This window comes from Podarcis filfolensis (assembly GCF_964270895.1).
Source record: "Podarcis filfolensis genome assembly, chromosome: 6".
Classification (NCBI taxonomy): domain Eukaryota; kingdom Metazoa; phylum Chordata; class Lepidosauria; order Squamata; family Lacertidae; genus Podarcis; species Podarcis filfolensis.
Window position 1 is genome coordinate 68,022,990 of NC_139609.1, and position 12,343 is coordinate 68,035,332.

At 43.2% G+C, this 12,343-nt stretch overlaps 1 protein-coding gene across 1 annotated transcript in view; it reads right to left on the reverse strand.

The window, feature by feature from the left end:
• The window catches only part of ADORA1 (adenosine A1 receptor), a 59,280-nt gene that overhangs the window by 2,495 nt on the left and 44,442 nt on the right, over positions 1 to 12,343 (reverse strand). The window lies entirely within an intron of this gene.

The following is a 12,343-nucleotide window of genomic DNA, read 5'->3' on the forward strand; positions in this document are numbered from 1 at the left end:
GTTACCCAGTGAACGTCATGGCTAAGGGGTGGAGGGAGTTGAACCCGTGTCTCCCTGGTCCTAGTCCACAACTGTAACCACTACACCACATTGGCTCCCAAACTGCATCCATCATAAATTGTACGAAGAGTGTCCTAGCATCAAAGCCACATTTTACTATATGGGTTTCCCTGTATTTGAACCTAAAGTCCATAGGTGAATTGGTTTTGTACTGAGCCAAGGCGTGAAAACAGCACAGGTTTTGAATTGGAGGCCCCCACTTGGAATCTCATCTGAGCCATGAAGTGAGTGGCGTAAGGCTAGCTGCAACCTGTATCATGGGAATAATATGAGTGGCCTACAGAAGTCCTGAAGAAATTCAGAACAAATGGAATCCTTGTATTAAAAATCAATTTGCAGTCAAAATGCAGTAAATCTGGGTTTTCCCTAAAGCAAGCAGATAGTAAAGAAGTGGCTAAACTGTTGTTCTTTTTAAAAAGTAATTTATTATAAACAAGCATCATTCATACCTATACAAGAGAAGAAAGCACACAGAGAGAATATTCTCTGCACTTATACTTGATAATTAGATTACTTCAATTTTTGTGCATTGCCAGAGCACTGCTTGAATTGTGTGCACTAAAAAAAACAACTAGCCGTAACAGGAATGGCTCTACCATTAGATAGTATGAGGCGGCTGCCTCACTCAACCACTTCTGAGTGCCACCAAAGGTCAACCAAAGAATATCATCTTTCCATTTGCCCATTCCTGTTTAGAGATAGGCTGACAATTAAGTTTGTGTGATGATGCCATATCATTTTCTGAGAAAATTAAATTCCCACAATGCAATGTGCTGGCAAATCTAATGCAGCAATAATAGGGTGACACAGAGCAATTACTTTGTCGTTTTCATTGACGTTGCTTATATAAAGGGAGTGCTAGTTTATCCTGCTGAGTCGGAGGATGATCTCATAGGGGAAACAGTCAGGGGGTGCTCAGGGGGCAGAGTAAAGCAACAACAACAACAGCAACAACAACCTTCGTTCAGCCCAAGGCCAGTGGAAGACTAATCATCTCTAATGTGCTGGCAAGTGAAGGGTAGACCAAAGGAATCCTCATTTTGTAAAAGTGTCAGGCTCAAAGCAGTGAAAATGTCCAAGTGTACAGAAAGCCGGAGATCTGTTCTGCTTTGACAGCCACTATCCAGAGGACTCTAATCACCTTAAGTGACTCAAAAATGGAACACAAATTAGATGCAACCTGGGAGGTCCACATTCAAGACAGTAAATGCAGCTTGTTTCTGCTACACAATACTTTAATCGCAACGATTCCATTAAGAAAAGGGTAATGTAATTTTTAGATTCCCTCTTTTCTTCCAATGCTTGGTTATCTGCAGAGTAGGTATTTTAATTTGCATGATTAACTAGAGTATGAAAGCAAAGGATACCGGCTTAATCTGCAATGTCTGGAGGTGACAGTGAGACCAAAGAGATGAATATGCACATTATGGGTGATGATGACTTACTGGAACTATTGTTCCACCTCAGCAAAGCCAAATAATACCAAGCAACAAATATCTGGAAGAATAAAGACATCTTTACCTGACACAGAAAATTTGTTAGTGTTGGTACCAGATGAGCCTCACTTGTGGGAGAATTCCATAAACAGAGGGCAACAGCTGAAAATGATCTTTTATCATCCCACACACCCACTGAATAACTCTCAAAGCCTCCAGTGATGACCTCAGGGTCCAGGTAGGCTTATGTCAGAAGAGGAAAGAATGTAAAGCCCTATGTGTCTTTATAGGTTAATACCAGTCGTTTGAACTGGACTCTGAAATGACTTTTGTCCATCCCAAACCCATAAAACCCTGAAATAGAGGTCTATCATAGATGCACTACACTCCTACATTTAATGGCTGGAACGTTGAGATGATGAGTGACCAGTACTCTAAACACAGTGTGCCCAAGGAAGGTTATTAACATCCTTTGCAAGCATCATTTGGGAGGCAGGAGAAGCGAGTGGCAATGCTCCAGTAGGAACGCATCAGGGCTAATGAGGAGAGATGCAGGCAGTGCCAAAATCCCCAGGAATTGAGATGTTTGAACTTTGATCATGAGGCTACAGAAAATAAATCTGCAACATGGAGTGTCAGCCCAGCACACAGGGTAACAAACAATATCCCATTCCAATTAGAGAAAACAGCAGTGAGAGGACATAACATTTGTCTCATGCGCAAAGATTGCTTGCATCTGACAAGGACTGGCATCTGCTGGATTTGGGACTCATGTCCTCCCATGCTCAGAATCTTACATGTGAAAATTTGCTCTCAGTAAGGATATACTTAGGCTTTTGCAAGGGGAGAAGGTCAGACACTCAGAGTAGACCCATTGAAATGAATGAGCATGAGTAACAGGCATTTTAATGTCAGTGAATCTACTCAGAGCAGAACTTAGTTGGATACAACCCCACAGATTTTCAGAAGTATATATGTACTTTGAAAAACCCTTTATATTTACTGTTTAAAAAGTGTAAGCTTGACTTTGTGTAAGCAGTGCTTTGAAAAAAGTAGAGTCCACATTTTCATAACATTGCAAACTAGTAGTATAAATTCTGCCTGTAGGTTCTGCTTGTTAGACCACAGCTGCTTCTGTAAAGCCAGAAAATTATATTTGCCCTTGTGGTCTCTTTCTATCTGAAATGGAGTGGAACTAAACCTCTTCTCTCTGCTGCTTAGTTTGTGTCCCACTTGTATTGTAGTTGTTTGGGGTCAAAGGTTTACAGGCAAATGGACAGAATGATGGTGGAGGGTTCATACTGGGCACTCAAGGGAGACTGCATAAAATGACCAAAAATTATGGTAGTAAGGCAATGAGTGGTTTTACAGTGCATGTAGAGAATGAGAAGAAATATTATGTGGAAACATTTTTCAGCTGGTGCATTTTTCAGCTCTAGAGTGGATAACGTACACATCTATAGTTCAGCTCAAAGTAAGCAGCGGCACTTAAACCACTTATTCATGTGCTGGATTGTGGCCAGGGAACTTCCATGCCTCATAGGTTTCTGTCAGCTGAGATACCCATTGATCCTTTCATACACTATGCATCCAGACCACAAAGGCACACCGCAGAGGAGTACCATCACAACATCTTCATAAATGAAGAAGACCATTTCTTAAATGATTAGGAAACAGAGTAGGTGCCTCATAAAAGAGTAATAAGAAACATTATTTCCGATATGAGGGGAAAGGAGATGCAGTAAGGAGCAATTTCCCCAGCGGAGGTTGCTCTATTAAGGAGAACAGGGCATTGCCCCATCAATCCCAGTCTGCCCTCAGTGTCAGGGACTGGCTGGATAATGGGGAGTGGGAGGAGGCTCCAGCTGGAGAACCCATACGGAAACCTCAGAAGAGGAAGGCAAAGAGCCAAGGCAGCGGTGGCGCCACCTACTGATGGCCTTCCTGCTTTGTGTCCTACCAGTCCCACTGGTCACCAGTCACACCTGATCTTGTGGCAATTCAGACTAACGTGGCCTGAGCTTTCATGAGCTAAAGCCCACTTCACAAAATGGAATGGAACACAAAATATTTCTAATGGAAATAAGTATTTGAATCCTCAGGATAGCCAAGTATAGTGCTGCAAAACAAAACAAAATTACCTGAACACACACACACAAAACAAGAGCTGGTTTTCCAGTTTAAGAGATTACCTGAAAATTGTGTTAAGATTTGGGGAAAATAATAATAATTGAGGTTGGACATTTGTCACTGCCTCACGTACAGAAGTAATTTCACCCATGGAAGCGAGAAAGAGAATTTATTTCAACAAATCTCAGCGGAGCCGTTGCCATGGAGCTTCTGAAGATCAGACACTCGTATGAGGCGCACTTTTGCTAAATGAGCAGCCTGCCTCTTCGCAACAATCACATCCCTAAGTGTCTTTGAAGTTTCAGCAAGCCGAGTCACCTGACTGAATTCACGCAACAGATTTATTCCCTCCTGAAGCCAAGCTGTTAGTAAGCATAAATTCCATTGTGCTTCAAGCTTGGAGATTCACAGCTAGGGATAACGGAATCCCGCTGTCAATCCTTTTAATGCATTTGAAATTTTCCAAAACAGAACTTGTTATTTTTATCTGCATGTGGGACAAAGGACCAAGAGAGGTGACTGTCAGTGACATGAGGGTTTTCATCCATGTTGGATCACACCCAGAACTTCATTGCTATGCAAGAACTCTGGTTCAGAAGACGCGAAGCAATAGGAAAGAAGATGGTGTTTCTGAGCATGTGCAAAATGCTTCCCCCTCACCACAACAAGTCAATGCATGGTACTCATAGAGCAGGTGGGGGTGGAACATGTAGCCCTCCCAGTGTTGCTGCACTTCAGTTCCCATCATCCCTGACCCCTGGTGATGCCGACTGGGGCTGATGAAGTTGGTGTCCAACAACATCTAGGGAACCAAAGGTTCTTCATCCTTGTCATATAGGAAAGCTAGAGCAGCTTCCACATCCGAGGCCATGATTTCTAGATACAACCCACCCAGTAGTGTAGCTATCTTTTGAAGATGACAGATGAAAAGGCAGGTATCTACCTGCTCAGGGGATTAGAAATCCCCTCCATGGTTGTCATCTGCATAACTTTAGATAGCAAAGACACCAGGAGGAGGCCTCCAGCAATGATCTGAAGAATTTAACCAGCAAGCTTTATTGCATTACACTCACTCTCTTGACACCTACCAGTGTTATGAGCAGAAAGAGTAAATGCACTTACAGTAATACAAATCCTTCATGTACTGTGCAGGGGCCCTGGCTACATTCAGTGACTTGTCTCTTGCAATTTATCAATGGAGTTAACTAGTAAAACTGCTTGTCAGGAGTTTCAAGATAAGACCAGCACAAAAATAACTCAGGGGCAAATCCTCTTCTATTCACTATGAATAATGTTATTCTTTCTTTTCCTCAAATATTTATGACCCTCTTTCTTTGAATTTCAAAGTGACTTGCAGCATAGAAGCAGTAAAACCCTTCATTTAAAAAATGATACAAATAAAACCCACTTCTAAAAGCGGAAACAAATAAATGCTCAAACAGCTTGGAGCTAAAATAAAGAAGTTTATTAAATTATGGGAGAAGAGAGAATCTTTTTGCTATCAGGGGGTGGCTGTTTCTGTCTGTGCCTTACCCTCCAGCCCCGAGGAAGCTGCTTGCAGAAGAATTCTTAGGGAACTTTCCAGCTTTTTTGTGGTTAAGTCATAAAAGATTGTGTGTATGTGTGTGTGGTTATCAGCTTTTGGAGATACTTTTGGATGTGAGGTAATTGAAAACTGGTGATCTTTAGGCCCACTTAAATTTTGATATATGTTAAATGAACTGTTAATGGTTTATTTTGTAGGTTTTCTGTAGTGCTATTATACTTTTCCTAACATATTGTTATTGTGGCTACTGTATTTAGATTTTTTTATGTTGAACCGCTTTGAGCACAATTGTTTCTGTAGGAAATGATGTATATAAGTAAACCGAGTACCGTATGCCAAAATTGCGAGAGGACTGGGGAGCATGGCACTCCTGCATGGAAGGTTGACTTATTGTGGCTACTAGCTACAATGATTAAAAGCATAAAGACTCTGGGTTCAAAGATAGTATATTTCTGAATACCATTTGCTTGGCTGTCACAAAAGTGGGTGGTTTTCACTTTCTTGCCCTGCTGTGTGCATCTTCCTGAAGCACTTGCAAGCCTAAAAGAGGCAAACAGGATGCTGGCCCAGCACAGAAATTCATACTGCAGCTTCCCAACATCTGTGAAAAATGCCAAGCTTATCAACAAAATGAAGCAAAATAAGTGGGAGCTTAAGGGCGAATCTAAAATGCAGCTCCTTGAATTTATTATTCCAGAGGCAGAATCGAAGACTTTGAAAATCCCTCAACAAAAGCTCTTTGATCTTGCTCCATTTCTGCTTCTGCTTCTTACTCTCTTCCTGTCCTTGCTTGTGATCTGAAAAGTCTCTTGGATGCCCAGCAGACGCGGAAGCTCAGGCAATTATCTACAAAGTTCTTGAAACTATGGCGCTTTGTATAGAACATCGAGCAGTTTAAGTTAGACCTGGGTGTTTGTTCCCAGTCCCAGTTTAATAAAAGTGAATTTGCTAGTTTATTTTATGCATCCTTGTTATGTACTGAGTTGAATAGGATCCAAAATGCAGCAGTCTGATTGGTCCTAGAACAACAGGATCCAAAATGCAGCAGTCTGATTGGTTCTAGAACAATGCAGCAGTATGATTGGTCCGCAGGAGCCACCCAATCCAGCTGCAGGTGGAAGTGAATCCACAACCTGACTGGCCTACAGGAGAATCCCGGAATTAGCCAGTCGCGTGGGGCCCATTGTGTAAATAATGTACCGTATTTTTCGCCCTATAGGACGCACTTTTTCCCCTCCAAAAATGAAGGGGAAATGTGTGTGCGTCCTATGGGGCGAATGCAGGCTTTCGCTGAAGCCTGGAGAGCGAGAGGGGTCGGTGTGCACCGACCCCTCTCGCTCTCCAGGCTTCGCGCAGCTCTCCGCAAGCAGCGGGAGCCCAGCGCTGGGCTCCCGCTGCTTGTGGAGAGTTGCCTGCATGCTGAAGCCTGCGCGCGCTGAGCTCAGCACGTCCAGGCTTCGCGGACCTCTCAGCAAGCAGCGGGAGCCAGCGCTGGGCTCCCATGGCTTGCAGAGAGCTGCCTGTTTGGGGGCTGGGGCCGGGGGAAGCTCGGGCTTCCCCTGCCCCAGCCCCGCGCCTGGGGGGAAAATAATTTTTCCCCCTTCCCCCCCACAAAAAAACTAGGTGCGCCTTATGGGACGGTGCGTCCTATAGGGCGAAAAATACGGTATATAAAGCAGACCTTCTGGGGAACTTCCATTTCGTCCTCACCACTATGAGCTGAATAAAGAGCATGAAATCCAGTCTCGACTCTGAGTATATTTCACATCCTCTTCACTGAAACGATAGCTACACAGCGCTCAGTATCTGTTTCACGCTGTTTAAACATCGAACAGGTGATGTCATTAAGAAAAGAAAGGAAAAAGATAGTGGGAGCTATAGCTTAATAATTGTATTGAGGCATAGTGACGTCACTGCCCTGGTTTCTTTAAAGGATAACCTAGCCACCATACTTGCCACTCCCCTCACCCTAAAGAGGAACCCTGCTGCAGGCTTATGTTAAGAGCCCTGCCAAAGGAGAGCTGTATATAGCCCTGTAAATAAATTAGTTCAAGCTGCCAATATCTGTGTGGAGTCCGAATTCAATAGGCAAGGTTTAACAGGTGAGCTTTAGTGAGGTTCTGAGAATTCTGTTAAATGCCCTGCCCCTGAAACAATTTGAAAGAGACACTAGATGCAGCCAGAGTGCACTGCACATCCTGGGAGGAACCAGGAATTACTTAAGAATGCTAATGACTTCCTCTGACCAGAGGAGACAGCAGTCACAGAGGGACAGAGTCCTAAATAAAACTTAAAGATGGTTTAGAATGCAGAGTTTGTTTGATGCTGTAATCCCACAGTCTTGAAACAGTCCCTGACAATTCCCAGGGTTGGAAACGGACGATCAAGCCAGCTTGCATCTGAACTTGGAATGTCTGCACTGGAAATTAAGGATCAATGTCAATGGGAGACATTGGAAATATATGTCTGGCACATGGTCCACATTGTTTGAAACGATAAATTTTCACACATTGAGGGATTATATTACCTTGGCGAAGCTTTCAGATCCATAATTGATATGCAATATCCCATCCATTTACTCATCTCATTCTATCCTGCCCTTCCTCCAAGGAGCTTAAGATGTCATGCAAAGTGTGTGCTCCACCCCACAGCTACCCTGTGGAGTAGTTTACTCTGGGTCTGATCCAGTGAGCTGCATGGCTGAGGGATGTTTCAAACACAGATCTCCCTCATACAAGGCCAACCCTTGAGCTCTTATGTCTCATTGTCTCCCAATGTGCGGAAGGAGGGAGCCAAACAGGCAGAGCTTTTGCGGAAGCTGCATACTCTTTTGTGCAAGAGCTTCTCTTCATCCCATGGGATCATTTGGTAATCCCCATGCTGTCTCTCTCCTAACTGCCTGGCTCTCACAGCACCTTTGAGTTCTCATCTCTGCAACTCCAGCTGCTGATCCATAAACATAAGCATGGAGACATTTAATAAATGGGGGAATCCTTGGAGCTGTGTTGGGTGGAAGCCTGCAAATTCCTTTGAGAGGTGTAAGGGGCAGGGAGAGAGGAAGGAGCCTGGTTGTGAAAGCTCAAGGCAAAGTATCTGCTCTGCTATTGGCTGCTATTTCTGGCTCTGTCTTGGAATCTCCTGTGAGATTGGAGGCTTCACAGAGAGGGGACCCAGTGTGGAAACATCAGCTCAGATCTGTGCCTTGACTATGTAGAGATAAAGAGGCTTGGGGTTAATTCACACACACACAACTCCCCCTCCCTGATTCAGTTCATGTAGATGTTCTGTTTCTGATCTTACTCAATATATATAGAAGTTGCACATTGCAAAATGGTGACAATTTACCAGCTTTATTTTCCTTTTACACATTACATTTAGCTGCATTGATGATAGTGTTACGAGTTTGTGGGTGCCAGAGTCCTATAAGCCCTAGATCCAGCAAGTGTTAGAATTTAATCAAGGCTTGGGGTGCTAAACTGTGTGCCAGATGCTTCTAATCCAGCAAGTGTTAAAAACTAATTAAGCTTGTTTGAGGTTGGTGGGGCAGTGTATCATCTGCCCTTATGGACCATCCCCACTGCTTTAGGCCCCTTCCCTAAGGACCTGTCTGCTCCCAGGGCTCCAGAGGTGCATGTTCCTCTCCACACAGAGGTTTTGTGATAACCATAGAATCTAACATCATCCAAAAATGACTGTTTAGCTGTGAAGTCTTGCAACCATGTGTGTGTGCGGCTATAATACCAGTATGCAGAGGGGCACATAAAAGAACATGTTTAGTTAACATGAGCAAGATATTGCCTATATACATGCGATCCTTCCCACACTAATGATAAATCAATCCCCTATTTCCATAATATTTTTTGGGCAGTCCCATATATGCTAAGCACTTTTGGTGTGTCAAGTTCATATCCAAAGTTGCTCCAGGTGCCAATTTGATTGGATATGATATACTTTCATCATTCCTCCACAATGAATCCAAATGCATCCTTCCAGAACATAAGCAGTGGCTCACTATGAAACGTGCATAGCTGCTAAAGTTGAAACTACACATTACGACAGTCACTATGGCTCCCTGATCCTGTTTTAGCCGCATGAAGGGAATGCCAAGTGTGTGTGTGGGGGGGGAATTACATGGATTAGAGCTCATATGAGGAAGTGGTTCTAGTCTGCAACAGCTGATGCCACAATAAAATCTATTTGTCTTCAGAGTTTTACAAGATTCATTTTTGTGATAGGCATCGAAGATGTATTTTATATGCACAAAGTATCTATTAACTAGGGACAACCAGGAATGTGATTTACCTGATTTATCTGTTGGATTGTTAGTCTGCCTTTCATGAGCTGAGGGCCAAACTATATTATATAGTAAATGCAATATGCCTGATCCTTGTTATATAAATAGCAACCGGGGGATATTTTACTGTCAGGAAATTTCTTTTCATGTTTAGTCCAAATCTGCTTCCCTGCAATTTCTGGTCCTGCCCTCTGGAGCAGGGCAGAGCAAGTCTGCTCCATCTTCTGCATGACAGCCCTTTAGATGTTTGAAGACCATACAGCTGTATGGGCAAACCACCAGCACAGATAGTTTGTTCTATGCTGCAAAAGCTGGGGCTTGGAATGTATAGGGTTTGTCCACACTGGAGTTTACTGTACATTTGTAGCTGTTCGCATTCCCATTTGGTTTGCAAAATCCGCATGGCCAGGGTTCAGCAAACTTTTTCAGCAGGGGGCCGGTCCACTGTCCCTCAGACCTTGTGGGGGGCCAGACTATATTTTGGAAAAAAAGAATGAACGGATTCCTATGCCCCACAAATAACCCAGAGATGCATTTTAAATAAAAGCACACATTCTACTCATGTAAAAACACACTGATTCCCAGACCGTCTGTGAGCCGGATTTAGAAGGCGATTGGGCTGGATTCGGCCCCCAGGCCTTAGTTTGCCTACCCATGCTCATGACATTACTGCCAAACAATACCAATCTCAATGCTTTCTCACTGTAAATTCTGGTTTAACCTATAGTTATTGGTAATCTGGTAAACTGGGCTCCAAACTGCTCAGTGTCACAGACCATTTGTTTTGGTGTTTTGGGGTGGGTGCATCAGTTGTCACTTTCTGCTACTCCCCTTTCCATGCCCGCTACTTCCTCAATATTTTCTTTTCTCGCTGTGCTTATAACTATTTCTGGTGTGATCCTGAATGAAGGAATATATATCTCCCCTCCTTCCCCCTGCTCCACTTTGATCCTTCAGATTTGCACAAAATCAGAACACAAGCAAATTTACAACTGCATGACAGTGTGCTTTTGCACACTTATTGGGTAGCTTAAAGAAAAACCAACCCAACAAGGTTCAAGTGCAGCTGTCTCCACGTTTGCCATATCTGTACTTAATCGGCATAAAAGGATCAACAAATTAGAAGATAGGGACAGACACAAAAGGGAATGCCTGGTGGGATGAATGGAAAAGATTGAAGTTGTTCCTCAAATGCAAATTCAAATATGTGCAGGGTTAGACTATTCTGGTCTAACTCAAATAGGGGGGGAGGGAATGTGAATTAACAGCTCAATAAGGCTCAAATGTTGACAAGCTTTTAATGCCTGAAGAGAGCTTATTATTTCCTATGATCTGGACACAATGGTCCTGTTAATGTAGTCTTGGATGGCATTAGCTTTTTAAGCAATTGTCTCATACTTCTGGCTCAAGGGCAGAGAAATCCAAACCACTGATCCATTGTGCTGGAGGGAGTTTGGAGGTATTCCTCCATCCAGCCCTGCCTGGATCTGTTAGCCTCTGTCTGTAAGAGACCCCACCCCCACAGGACAGCCTCACTGACAAAGGGCACATGCTCCTGCTGGCAATAAAACCAGAAATGGGGTATTTTGGGGGTGGAGAGGGAAAGGCCCAAGCAGGCACAGGATCCATTAAGCTCTGCCACTGCCAGCTAGCAGTTTGGATTGCCTCTACTGCACCTAGACCCATTTCATATATTCTGCCGCCTAGACAGATCTTTCCCATCCTATTTGACTTGCTGGTTTTATCCATCAAGATTATTTTGAACCTTGATTCTATCTTCTACATGGTGTTAACTATCCTTCGCAGATTTGTGTCATGTGCAAATTAGATAAGAATCCCCTCTGCGCCCTCATCCGAGTCATTTATAACATTGTTGAACTAGTCAGGGTGTAGGATGAAGCTATGTGGCACTACAGTCAAGACCGTCCTCCAGTTTGATAGAGAGCCATTAATGAGCACTTGTTGGATTGCACAGACACTTGTGAATTCACTTAATAGCACATGGTCCGATTCACATTTTCTCATCTTGTCAATACGTACTAGGATATCATGAAAGACACTGCCAAATGTTTGATAAAACCAAGATATACTATGTTCACAGCATTCCCATGATCTACCACACTAGTCACTGTATCAAAAAGGGAGTTCAGTTTGGTCTGGCATGACTTATTCTTAAAAACAAAAACCCTATGCTGGCTCCTATTAATCAAAGCATTATTTTCTAGATGCTCACAGGTCAGCCACTTAATAATCTGTTCTATAATTTTGCCCAGCATTAATGTCAGGCCAACCAGTCTGTAGTTTCCCTGTTCTCCCATACCCCGCTCTTTCTGAAGACAGGGACAATATTTGCCTATCACCAGGCTTCCACAACCTCATCAGTTCTCTAAAGAATTATAGCCAGCAGCTCTGAAATAATGCCCACAACCTCCTTCAGCACCCTGAAAAAGAGGACATCCCATTTTTCCCCCACAAGAGCATGGCAGCCATTTTGGTTAAGTAACCCTTTACTATTATTTGTTCTGCTTTCTCCAAGTTAATCGCAATTTTCTTTGTAAGGGAAGACTGGAGCAAAGCATTCTCACCATCACTTATTAACACATGCCAGCCTCAGCCTGTCAGAACATACCTGCACAAACCAATATGCAGCATCCGGAAAGAGAAGGTAGCTAAGGCACCTGGAGATGCTTGATGTGTTTCAACTTTCATTCCTGTGCAGATTCAAATCTTGTGATGTATCTCAAACTCTGATAACATTCCACTAGAGCACTTTAATATCTCTTTCTGCACCCATGGCCTTCAATAAATCATTGCATGTAATAAAATACTTTATTTATTGCCTACTGTAGTGCCTTAAAATGTGAGTCATTAAGAGTG